Below are 13532 nucleotides of genomic sequence, written 5' to 3' on the forward strand. Positions count from 1 at the left end.
CACTGCTTCAGTGGACAAGCTGTGCTCCATTAACTGTTCTGCTGTCTGGAGGTTACAGGTGGGATTGTTTTAAAAGAGACAAAATGGACAGGAGGCTGCTAGTTTTTCATGGTTCTCTGAGGGAACATTTGAAAATACACTCCGAGCTGCAGTGCACCCTGGGTGCTCTCTGGCCGTTTCAGAGCGGTCGGAGGGTTGTAACCTTTGAAGATTCAGAGTTCTGCACTTTGGGAGACTCAATGACCGCTCTGAGTGTAAAGCTACATGCAGTGACATTCAGGACAACCATGGGTTGTCCTGAATGTCTGAACAATGGAGGAGGCAGAATGCAGTGCAGTGGTTGCAGCCTGTCTGGTACTATAGACAGCTATTCAACACACACACACACACACACACACACACACACACACACACACACACACACACACACACACACACACACACACACACACACACACACACACACACACACACACACACACACACACACACACACACACACACACACACACACACACACACACACACTCTATATAGTACCTGGAACATATGTTATGTTTATACATGAGATTAATTCACATTCATTGAAATGTATTTTAAAAGATGAAATTGGCAATGTTAGTGAGTATCTACTCACTATCTATTCAGAATCTACTCTGTATATTAATTGATATCAGAGAACTCTATGATGTCAAAACCAGAGAGCTCTAAAATCAGAGCAGATTCTCAGAGCATATTCCTGAACACAGTCAACACAACCCGAGTTGACACACTACAAAATGACGTCATTCCGAGCTTCAGGAAAGGCTGTCTCAGAACTTTTCCTTGGAACCCGTGCACCTCCAGATGTCCTGACTTTCCGAACTTTAGTTCGGAAAGCATTTCCGAACCGGAAGATTTTCCGACGTCGCAAAGAATATTGGCCTTCAGACAGAGTGACATTACAGTATAGTGACACTCAGACAGAGTGACATTACAGTATAGTGACATTCAGAGAGAGAGAGTGACATTACAGTATAGTGACATTCAGAGAGAGAGAGTGACATTACAGTATAGTGACATTACATTATAGTGACATTCAGACAGAGTGACATTACAGTAGTGATAGACAGACAGACAGACAGCAGACAGCATGCCCGGTCGCACATACTCAGAGACACACAGACATCCAGTAGTGCACAGCGCACAAAGATTTCATTAGAATTTCTACTTTCTTTTTCTTTTCTTTTTTTTTTTACTGTTGAGCGACCCGGTTTGAGTGGAGCATGGAGCGAGAGGTGCGCAAAACACCGTGAGCGACGGAGCGATGGGGAGCGGAGCGCGGGGGGAGTCAACGTGAGCGAATAGCGAGCGTGAAACCAGCCCCCTGGAGCGCCGTTCGGCATTTCCACCCGCTCACGTGCTCTGACACACACACACACATACGTGCGCGCACACACAAACACATTTTTATCGACAGACAGACAGACAGACAGACAGACAGACAGATAAATAGACTACTACACTGTTAAAAATCATACTACAGTTGAGTTTGCGATTGACATCATGATAATTCAACTATCCTTTTGAGTAGTTTAACATGAAGGAAACGTTACTTTTGAAGGTGTTTTGAAATAGCTTCATAATGACAGACAACAGACTCCCCACAGCTTACCACTCTGATAGAATAAAGTGTGGCCTAGCAGGGGGCTGTCTACTAGAGCTAGACAATTCATTTGGAGGGTCTGGGGTTTCTATGGCAATCAATTTGCCATATTAGGGAGATCAAACGTATCGGCTTCTCTGATTGGTTAATCCCACCCATCGTCGCCGCAGATTGGTCAAACTGTGTCTTTTTCGTTCGAATTTAAGTAGAAATAAGAACAAAACACATGCATTCCTTCTCAGTTCCGGTAAGTAGTATGTTGTGTTTCACAGTGCACCTGAAATAACCTACACGGTTGACGTTTCATGCTGTTGTAGCAGTGGGGCACAAAGTGTACTGCTTTAGACGATGGGAGAACTACGTCTTCAACTCAGCGTCGTTGCGATGGGTGAAGCTGACAACTGACAGAGGGGAATGTCCCCAGAACGTTCCCAACATGGATTGGGGCCACACAGCTGTCCTGATAGAAGATGTCATCTACATCTGGGGAGGCCGTAACTCCTATAGAAATCAGGACAAAAATTAGATTTATGCATTTGATGTCGACACCCACAGATGGTTCAAGCCCACGGTTTCTGGAACTGCTCCAGAGAAGATGAGGGGCCACGTAGCCTGGGTCTTGGGGAAGGTCATGTATATCCTTGGAGGACTTTACACTAATGACATCCATAAGTTGGACACCACCACAATGGTCTGGTCTTTAATTAACACCAGAGGAACTCCACCAACTGGTTCAATACAACACTCTGCCACCATAATTGGGACAAAGATGTTCACATTTATGCGCTATGTCTCCCTGAACAACATGAGAGTGTTTGACACAGAGACCAACTGCTGGCTGAGCACGCCTTCTGCAAAGCTTGTTCCAGAAATACGCTGGGATCATTCAACCTTTGCCTACAATGGAGAGCTTTACATAATTGGTGGCGAAGCCAGTCATATGAATTACCAGAATCTCAAAGACCTGTGGAAATTCAATTCAGAAAGCTTCTCATGGAAGAAGGTTGAGCTAAAGTGCAAAGGCCTGTGCCGGCAGTTTAGTGGGAGCTGTTGCATGGTGGGAGACCGTCTCATCCTCCTCGATGATGGCCTGAATATCTTAGACATTAATCCTAGTCTGAAGATGTTATTTAAGCTAGCGGTTATTCAGTACGATCTGGAGCAGTCGAGTCTCCCACCCAACATCAGGTGGGAACTGGCAGCCATGAATACCAATGGAAACAGAAAACGCATGAGTGTGCTATAAACAAAAACAGTGAGCCAACTAAAACATACACGCACGCACACAGAAAATAAATAAAAATGTCCACTAAAATCAGACTTCATGTGTCCAGTTTATGTCATCACTTATCTATGACATATATATGACGTCTGACTCCATATTTGGGCATTGTTATGTTTTATTCAGACAGAGACAGTGAATTGAGAGACAAGTCTTTCCTGCTGGAGTGGAAGTGCAATAATAACAATATGTACACAGTATTGTACCTCCACTTGTAGAGTATACATACATTTTCTGTTTGGTTTTCATTTCTTTGTGTGTTTGAAAAAGTGCATGTAGTAAATACATGTGAAATTCACTTAACTTTAACTTCAAAATTCACTTCCTAGAAGGCCATAAGCCAGGGGTGTCAAACTCATTTTGGGGTCCGGGCCACATTGGTCAAATGGTGACTTGATGTGGCGAACCGAATACCGAATATAGGAAACACTTGGCCGAATGGCTGAAAATTATTATTTAAAAAAAAAATATATATATACATTTTTTTTAATATTATTTTGTAACCATTGCTGTCATGGCTATGCCTCTCTCTCTCTCTCTCTCTCTCTCTCTCTCTGGGAGAGAGAAAGAGATACTATGTATCTCCTCACAAGATACTGTGTATCTGTGTATCTCATGACACAGAGATGAAATACAACGTTTCTCAGCCTCAGGGCCTTATGGCAGGTTAACCCCTTAAGCCTTATACTTATAGTCCTTCAGGGCTCTATATTAGGTCTGACCCTTTTTTTCCCTCAACCGCAAACCTCTTCACCGAAAACAGCCGATGTAGAAGCTCACAATGTGTAGCTTATAGATAAACATGTTTAATTGCACAACTGTCAACTACTGACAACTGTTCAACTACAGTCTAAAGATAATTCCTTTAACTGGTCCGTTCATGAAATTCCTTGTGGTCTTGTTTCCAATGAGGGCCTGTGAGCAATTAGGGGTTAAGAGTCTTGCTCAGGGACATATTTCATTTCATCGACACATTTGTTGGGCTGGCCTGAATCGTACCTGAGGCAACCAAGGCCTCTGGCTTCCTAGCCAGCTCACTAACCACTCAGCTATGGCCGCCGCAAAGTCTTGTATTGTTGACCTGCAGCACATTAGCTGCCTGGACCTTTAACTGAAATGGGAAAACACATTTCCTTGAAGGAAACTTGTAACATCTGGTGAACCTTTCCTGACTAAATCACTTTCTAGGCTTTTGACCCAATTATTAACAACACATACCGTATGCACAGGACTGTGGGATGCATACAGAGTGAGCGTAAGGCTGTGAGGCATGTGTTACCTAACCAGAGGAGACAACATTTAATTTAAAACTCCATTAATACTCTGAACACACGCACACACACGCTTGGGCATTCACCCATACACACAAACGCACACACGCTTGGGCATTCACACATACGCACGCATGCACGCACGCACGCACGCACGCACGCACGCACGCACGCAGACACACACACACACACACACACACACACACACACACACACACACACACACCTCAGCAGCAGCAGCAGTGTCCATCAGAATTACATTCAGATTGGAGTTGCTGTTCATCATTTCCATTCCAGAAAATATAGTTTAATAAATAAATAAATACATCACATGGATGCAACTGGCACGCATCATCAGTGTTGTAGCCTGGGGTCATAGGGTGTTTCGGGTCTCGCAACATACAACATACACCCTCGCCCAGGTGACCCAGCCAGGGTTGATCAAGCCCCGACTTACGTCCCAGTAGCACCCACGGTCAGTCCTATAGGGAAAGACAGGGCCACTCAGTCCGCTTCTCCGGAAGTACTCTGCCGGGACTCGGGGAGGCTCTGGCACGTGGAGGGACTAGGCACTGTGGGTTGTCTCCTGGCCGGGCTCCTCCTTCGTCTCACCAGGTCCAGGACCTGAGCGCTGCGCCAGATCAGATGCACCGCCCTGATCCAAACATTTCCTTCTGGCGTGATGGTTCCTTGGGCCGATACCACTAGATTGGGCCGTCTAATGGTATTAGCTCCGCTTGCGGTACGCTGGAATGGAATGGCCCTCCTAAAGGCCTCACCGCGGGTTTGTTGGGCTTCTTCCTCACGGAAGACACAGCATGGGGCGCTAACCCATACTGCTCCCGGGATGCCGTCTACATTCCGGCTGTCAACAGTCTGTCCTGTGGGCACCAAACTATTCCTGGTTGTCACGTAGTCTATAAATTCCTATGAGCCACTATAAATAGAATAACTAATAAATAAATACATCACATGGATGCAACTGGGACGCATCATCAGTGTTGTAATATATATTTAAAAGATATTTTTGAATTCCCATTTATGGTAAGCAGCTATAGCTATATATGCCTCGACTAATTCTATTTACTGTAGGACACATTTATGCGACTGTAAGGATGAAACGGAAGCGGGGAGGAGGAGGGGCTTCAACTTTACCCCAGGATCATTTTCAGAGCTTATATGCACACACTGTATGACTGACAGACAGACAGACAGACAGACAGACAGACAGACAGACAGACAGACAGACAGACAGACAGACAGACAGACAGACAGACAGACAGATAGATAGATAGATACACAGCAGTGGTGGAAAAAGTACTCAAATGTTTTACTTAAGTAAAAGTATCAACACTGCAATATAGAAATACTATTTTACAAGTAAAAGTCTTGAATTAAAAATGTACTTCAGTAAAAGTGCACAAGTATTGGCATCAAGATGTACTTAAAGTAGCAAAAGTAAAAGTACTCATTATGCAGGATGTCCCATTTCAAGTTTTCAAATTTGTTAAAATATTTTGAAAATAGCAGATCTACAAGCTCATAATGCGTTGCATCGCGACACATTGTGATCGCGACGCATACATCATAAAAGAGCAGTATAATCAACCGTACAAATAATCAACAATATTATTGCAAATTTAAATTCAATCCATCGGTTATGTACTATTATTACACGGCTTGGTTGAATGCTTGATTCTGATTGGTCAATCACTGAATTCAGCTGTGTTTTATTTTTGAATAATGACGGCTGAACTCAATAACAGACAGCTGTCTAATCAAATTACTCAGAGCACCTGCTGAGCTGCTTGATTTTGTGCCGTATCCAACATGGCAGCCATGTAAACAAACGCACAATGTCATTTACACCAAAACACTGCTCTCAAGAATAGACAGTAGACTGCAATAGACAATGCAGTAACCAAATATTGATTCTATTTCATCAACACTTCCCGTGCCATAAGCAATGAAATCCTTCGTTTTGTTGTTACTTTTGGGTCAATTTATTGTTTTCTTTATTAAGTAGCTGTGTAATAAGCGGGATAATTGACGGCGAGCCGGTCATTGTTGAGAATGACCGGCTCGTTCAGGGTGATTAATCACCCTGTCTGGGTTTAATTCTTAACAATTATCCCTTGCATAACAGGACAGATCAACATGTGACCCAACACAGTGAACTAGATGAACATTGTTGCATGGTCTCAGAAAATCACTGTGTTCCACTGCTATCAATGCTAACTATTACTCCTGTACGTTATCATTTGTCTTCATTTGTAATATTTTATGTTAACAAGGTAATTTGCAAGCTTTATATTGTCTTTGTAAATCACTACAACATTTTAATTTAATGCGTTGCTTAATTTAGTTTAGCCAATTATGGATACAGTCTTATACTGATTGGTTTTAACTCGGGTTCTGATAAGCCCCTCCCTTCTTGGTCCTGAGGATTCTGACCTTGGGCATTCTGACCATGTTCTCCTCTAGGGCTGTCTTCATGTGCTCTGTGAGGCAACACACACACACACACACACACACACACACACACACACACACACACACACACACACACACACACACACACACACACACACACACACACACACACACACACACACACACACACACACAGAGGCTCCTCAAAAAGGCACCACCTTCTATAGGGGCACCATTGAGTCCGGTTTCCTGCGCAAGTGCTGCCATTTTTACCATTGAGCTAATAGAGCCTGCCTGCTTGCTCAGGGGATAAATTGAATCTTAGTTACATAGTAAATTAAATGTTTATTATGTTGTTGTATTGTTTTGTCAGCACAGTCTTTGCTGAACATGAGCGTCAGTGTGAGAGCAAGGCAACAACGACAGAACTGTCTAGTAGTCATGAAAAAAGAGAGAAAAAAGTGTCTATGAAATCAATTCTTTGTGATTATACGTAAACTGTGCAGCGCAGAGGGGTTGTTTCAACCTAAATGATGGTTAACAGCAATGCTGTGGTTTCCTCAGTGTGGGCTGATAACGATATACAGGCAGAGCAGCTGGAGGAACCAATGAGATGAATTTAATTGATGATTCCTTCTGTCTTTCTATCAACCTTTATGTATCTAATGTTTCCTTCTGTCTTTCTATTAACCTTTATGTATCTAATGTTTCCTTCTGTCTTTCTATCAACCTTTATGTATCTAATGTTTCCTTCTGTCTTTCTATCAACCTTTAAGTGGTTCTCAAACTTCATCATGTCAAAGACCCCCAAATTGATATGTATTTTGCCGTGGACCCCCATCGGAAAGTGTTTTGTGCCAGGCACCCCCAGAACCAACGATTTGTTTTTGATAGTTAAAAATGTTCACTTTAAAAATATATATATGCAAAGATTTGCAGTTTTCAAGATGTTTAAAAAATAGCAAATCCACAAGCTCATAGCGCGACACAAAGTGACACGCTATGAGCTTGTAGATCTGCTATTTTTGAATAGCCATAATATAAAATATGGTTAAAGTGGTAAAAATGATTGTGACGCTATATTAAAGGGGCTACACCATGAATTTTAACTTTTTCTTTTTTTTGGTGTGTTTTTGGTCTCCCCTACCTCTCTTCTATCTTCAAAACGGTAACCGGTCAGGTGGGCACAAAAACCAACTGGGCACACCGGACAACTGGGCACACAGCCGTCTGGGCACACAGGTCAACTGGGCACACAGTCAATTGGGCACACAAGACAGCTGGGCACACAGTCAACTGGGCACACTGTCAACTGGGCACACAAGACAACTGGGCACACAGTCAACTGGGCACACAAGACAGCTGGGCACTCTGCTTTGATGTGCCCCCCCTTTCTATGAAATCCAGAGATTAGTGAACCTGAGTTCCTGAGCAGACGCTCCTGAGTTCCCCCCCTCAGACAGCCGCATAATCACCCCCCTAGGGTTAGGATGAGAGTTAGGTATAGGCCTAGGGTGTGACATTTTCCACTGATTCAACCTACAGTAGTGGTCCCTCCCCACTGCTTACACCTAATGGCCCTCCTCCACTGAGTTCACCCGCATAATCACCCTCCACCCAGGTTAGGGTTAGGGTTAGGGTTTAGGGTTAGGGTTAGAATGTAAGTCTCCACCGACTCAACACACACACACACACACACACACACACACACACACACACACACACACACACACACACACACACACACACACACACACACACACACACACACACGAGAGGCAATACACAGCTCACAACAAATGGATGAGGATGCTGTCAGAACTGCAAGGACACACTGCAATACACTATCTCAGTAACAGACATTACACAATGTCTCCCACCGTCTCTCTCTCACAGTGGGGGGGCGGGGGGTACTTAAATATCAAAGGAACACAAAATTCCTCGGTAGTCATACGGTGTGCCCAGATGTCCATGTGCCCAGTCATCTCGTGTGCCCAGATGTCCGTGTGCCCAGTCATCTCGTGTGCCCATATGTCCATGTGCCCATTCATCTCGTGTGCCCAGATGTCCGTATGCCCACTTATCCGGTGTGCCCAGTTGTCTAGAAACTCGTGTGCCCAGATGTCCAGTGTGCCCACCTGACCGGTATTCCTCAAAACAGTTTGAACACTCAGGCTTTCACAGCAAATCTGGGGTTTTCTGTAAATTGGTCTAAAAACAGGCTAAACTGAATTGTTTCGGGCTAGTGATGTCACTAGCCCGAACAATTCCTCCCGTTTTTCAGTTCCAACCAAAAAAAAAAATTTTTTTTTTAAAATAAATAATTTTCTTATTTTTTTCTTATTTTTTTTTTTACTTTTTCCACACAGAACCAGGAGATAACATGCATACAAACTGGCTCAATAGCGCCCCGTGCCAAACAGGACAATGTGGTATTGCAGGTGAAAGTGCTTTATAAGCCAGAGAGAAGTTAGTTGGAATGAGTATATCTGAGGCTCAAACCTTTTGAAAAACGTTTGAGGGACATAAACAATATGATATTAAATATTATTATTTTTTTTTAAATTCATGGTGTAACTCCTTTAACTAATTTTGCTGGGGACCCCCTGGTACCCCTGGTGGTCCCCGGACTCCACTTTGAGAACCAATGCTTTAGGTATCTTGGCTGCTGTACAGACACAATGTTCCCCTGCTGGATCAATGAAGTGCAACATTCATCTTAATCTCTTGATGTAAGAGTGCTGATAAAGGTCAGCATTTTGACTGATGAAGAAACAAAACAAAACACGTTGCTGAGTCAATAAAGTATTGGGAGCAGATTTACATTTACTTTAATCTTCTAAAACTAGTCCATGTGTGTGTGGTGCTGTGTGTATGAATGAATGAATTAAAACAACTTTTTGTGTCTTGTCATACGACCATCCCTTACAGGATTATAAGACACCAAAACATCAATAAACAATATTGTGCACAAACAAAAATAAGTACATCACATATATGTTTCTATGTGTTTATACTGCAGCCCTAAAGGTAGGTCCGCCCACCGCAGCGGATACATATCCGATAGCCTGTGGAGACTGTACTGTAACTGTGACAACAAAGGCCATAGCCAGTGCCAGTGCATGCACAGTAACGCCGAAACGCTGCTACTTATATTTAGACACTGTTCACACAAAACAAAACCTTGCCCGTGTGCACGTTCAGATCAATTGCTCAACCCACTGAGAGAGAAAAAAATCACACCCTGTGTGAAGGTAGCGGCGCCTTTGATACATTTTGTCATCGATATGTGTTTATAATGTGTTTATAGCCATGTGTCACGTGAAGCTTGACCAATCACTTTGTTGACGGGTCTGACCAATCACTTTGTTGACGGGTCTGACCAATCAGGGCGTTGACGGGTCTGACCAATCAGAGCGTTGACGGGTCTGACCAATCAGAGCGTTGACGGGTCTGACCAATCAGAGCGTTGACGGGTCTGACCAATCAGAGCGTTGACGGGTCTGACCAATCAGAGCGTTGACGGGTCTGACCAATCAGAACGTTGACGGGTCTGACCAATCAGAGCGTTGACGGTGAACACGGACAAAGTCAGGTATAGAAGTCAGGTATAGCCGCTCTATACAAAGTCAGGTATAGAGCGGCTAGCGCCGCTAAAAATGCGGATTAGACTGATGGACAGACAGACAGACAGACAGACAGACAGACAGACAAACAGACAGAGGTTTGTTCCTTTTATAGTAGGATCAGTTTTAACTTTGAAGTAAAACACTGAAGGTTTTGTCAGAGTATGTGTTTTATGTGTCATTTAATCCATTAAGATCCGAGGCCGATTCTACAAATGCCTTCTAAATCTGAAAATGTTTAGTGCCAGGGACACGCAGACGAGAAGATTTATGTTAAAACAATCGAAATTATCAAAAATGTTTCAAAAATGTTCAAAAATTGCAGATGTACAAGCTCGCAGTGCGGCACCAAGTGACATGCTGTGAGCTTTTAGGTCTGCTTTTTTTGAACATTTTTTAAACTCGTCATTGCGGCCACAGAGAAGGTAGAGCCACCTCCTTCAAGATAGAGTCGGCTCATCATGACCATGGTGCAGTAACATGGTTAAGGTGATGGAGAACAGGTGTGCCAGATGTGTGTTTGTCCTCCAGAATGATCAGCAGTAAATCCTGGCCTCTTCCTGAACCACCAGCTGTTCTCATTACTGAGCTACACTTCACTGCCAATAATCTGTAGCCTCAACATGTTTCTCTACCAGCAGGAGCTTAATGGGAGAGAGAGAGAGAGAGAGAGAGAGAGAGAGAGAGAGAGAGAGAGAGAGAGAGAGAGAGTATGGGGATGTGTCCAGCAAAATGGTCCTCTCTAGACGGCAAATGACGACGTCATGACGACGCTATGTGCCCGATGCTACGGTCACTGAGTTAGTCATGTGTGTTTTGGGTGTAACATTAATGAAACCAATCAGAGATCACCTTTAAGAACTATGTTGCGCCTGGCGTGAGGCGTATTAACATTTCTAAGTGTCAGAGAGCTGAAGACTCACAGAATGAGTGGGAAGACAGTGCTTCTCATTTAGTGACACAATGACAGATCAGGTTGAAGAACAGTGTCACCTTCTCTTGTGAAAATGCAGTCCAATCATGAGACAACTGGATGTTAGTTTATCAGTTTGACCTTTTTTTGTTGTTATACTTTCTTTTATTTTATTGCATCTGATAAACTAAATCTGTCAACAGAATGCAGAATGAACATACAGAAGCCATCTGCTGCAAATTAACTTCCAACACATCCACTGAGTGGAGTCAGCTCAAAGCCTTAATTCATCACATTTATCTATAAAAAGTTAAATTAAAATGCACCTGGAGATGATTCTGAGTCATTTGACAGCAGCTGGACAATTCTCTGTCTGGACTAAGACTGTGTATATTATAGAGGAGAGGAGAGGAGAGGAGAGGAGAGGAGAGAATGTCTAACCTCGTGTACATACTGTACCTACTGGTTTATGCTGTGTGCACATATGTATATCTTTGACTTTTGCCTCTCCTTGACAGGCTTTTCTCTACAGTAAATACTTTTCCCCTTGTTCTCCCTGCCCCACCCCCCCTTCTTTCTGAAAAATAAAAGCGCAAAAAAGTATTTCACCCACTTCTTTACACCTGTAAACCTGTATGTGACAATACAGTTGATTTTGAGGAGAATAAACCTTTGAAACCAAACTGTGTTGTAGCTGATGAAAGGTTTCGATCACATATTTCCTTCTTCATTATCATTATCTATCTAATTCTATCATTATCTGTCTAATTTATTCCACTTCCATTCCAATGAAGTGATTCAGATTTTGACATAATAGTAACACAGCTTTCGTGAAGCCTAATTCTCTTCAATAAAAGTGGACAGACTTTCTTAACCATTGTTAAGAGTGTTGGGTATATAGGATCCCAAGAGCCAAATGTCAGCTTTACCTGTCAGAAGTGAAATATAGCCACATTGTGGGCATATATGTGCTCTTTGACCTGGACCTGGAAAGATGATTCTAGCGTCCAAACACAGGACTTTGAGCAGCGCTGTGTGAGAAACCTCCAGACAGGCTTCTTTGTTCCAGTGACACATTAAGGTCAAACACAATGAATGACAGTGAACAAGAGGCTTGGCAGAGCCTTCAGGTTCAACCAGCTCCACGTTTAATGAGCATGTTCACTGTGCTGGAGATGAACCTGACTTTATGATTATTAACACAATATTCAATCGTATTATGTATTATAATAATATTTAATGATCATGTTCACTGTGCTGGAGATGAACCTGCCTTTATGATTTTTAACACAATATTCAATCATACTATATATTGTAATAATATTTAATGAGCATGTTCACTGTGCTGGAGATGAACCTGCACACACTGTCACTGACTTTATGATTATAAGCACAATATTTAGTAATGTTATACATAATAATAACATTTAATTATCACCCTCCCCGCCGGAATCCCTCCCCCAAACACGGGCCAATTGTGAATAGAGTAGACGCTCAACAAAGCACCACGATGGATTGAGTGAACTTTATGATTATTGACACAAGATGTAATAATGTTATACATAATAATAATAATAATAATAATAACAATATTTAATGATGTTATAACAACAATGTTATATCAAATGTTATACAGTGACAATAACTTTATGCAATATTTAAATACTTTTTAAATATTCTTCTTTTAAATAAAATGATATATTATAATAATATTTAAAGGGCATGTTCACTGTGCTCGAGAACCCTGCACGAAGTGACATTGCCTTTATGACTTTATGATTATTAACATAAGGATGATTAACATTGTAGCCAAGGTCAATCATTTGCACAAATACACACCGAAGCCTGATCTCTCCACCCATTCATAGATTTCACTGCCTCATAAAGTGTTAATCTCTCTCCCTCCCTCTCTCTCTCTCTCTCTCTCTCTCTCTCTCTCTCTCTCTCTCTCTCTCTCTCTCTCTTTCTTTCCACACTCAGCACAGGTCACAGATACAGTTCAGTCACCTCCATATTTAATGAATGTTCTAGATGGAGCTCTTGTCCTGTACAGTTTAACATTGAGACAAGGACCATAAGGTGGCTGTCAGACGGGGACAAAACGCAGCTGTAATAAATCACATAATTAGGAAGGAACCGCGAGGAGGAGACACATTCACCATCATTTCACCTGCTGATCCTTACATCACTTTACTAACGACAGGCCACCAGGCAACATTAAACACTGAACATTTGCATTGCAGGTGAGCATAGGAGACCGGAGAGGGAAATGGTTACAGTGTTTAATTACGAGCAGTTAATTAGACCTGGATAAATTGCAAAAGGACTCGTCTGGTTTCCTGAAAGCAGAGAGACTATAAAT

At 42.5% G+C, this 13532-nt stretch overlaps 1 protein-coding gene across 3 annotated transcripts in view; it reads left to right on the top strand.

The window, feature by feature from the left end:
* LOC311056921 (polypeptide N-acetylgalactosaminyltransferase 10-like) overlaps positions 1 to 13532 on the top strand; it is a 527855-nt gene that overhangs the window by 359493 nt on the left and 154830 nt on the right. Inside the window, exon 13 of one of the 3 annotated variants that reach the window (XR_014601928.1) lies at positions 5517 to 5629. The exons of the other annotated variants lie outside the window; for them this stretch is intronic. The gene's annotated coding sequence lies outside the window, so the exon portion shown is untranslated. Of the gene's footprint in view, positions 1 to 5516; positions 5630 to 13532 lie in introns of those variants that run through there. 3 annotated transcript variants of the gene reach the window in all.

The sequence above is a fragment of the Gymnoscopelus microlampas genome (assembly GCF_963454915.1).
Source record: "Gymnoscopelus microlampas genome assembly, chromosome: 12".
NCBI lineage: Eukaryota > Metazoa > Chordata > Actinopteri > Myctophiformes > Myctophidae > Gymnoscopelus > Gymnoscopelus microlampas.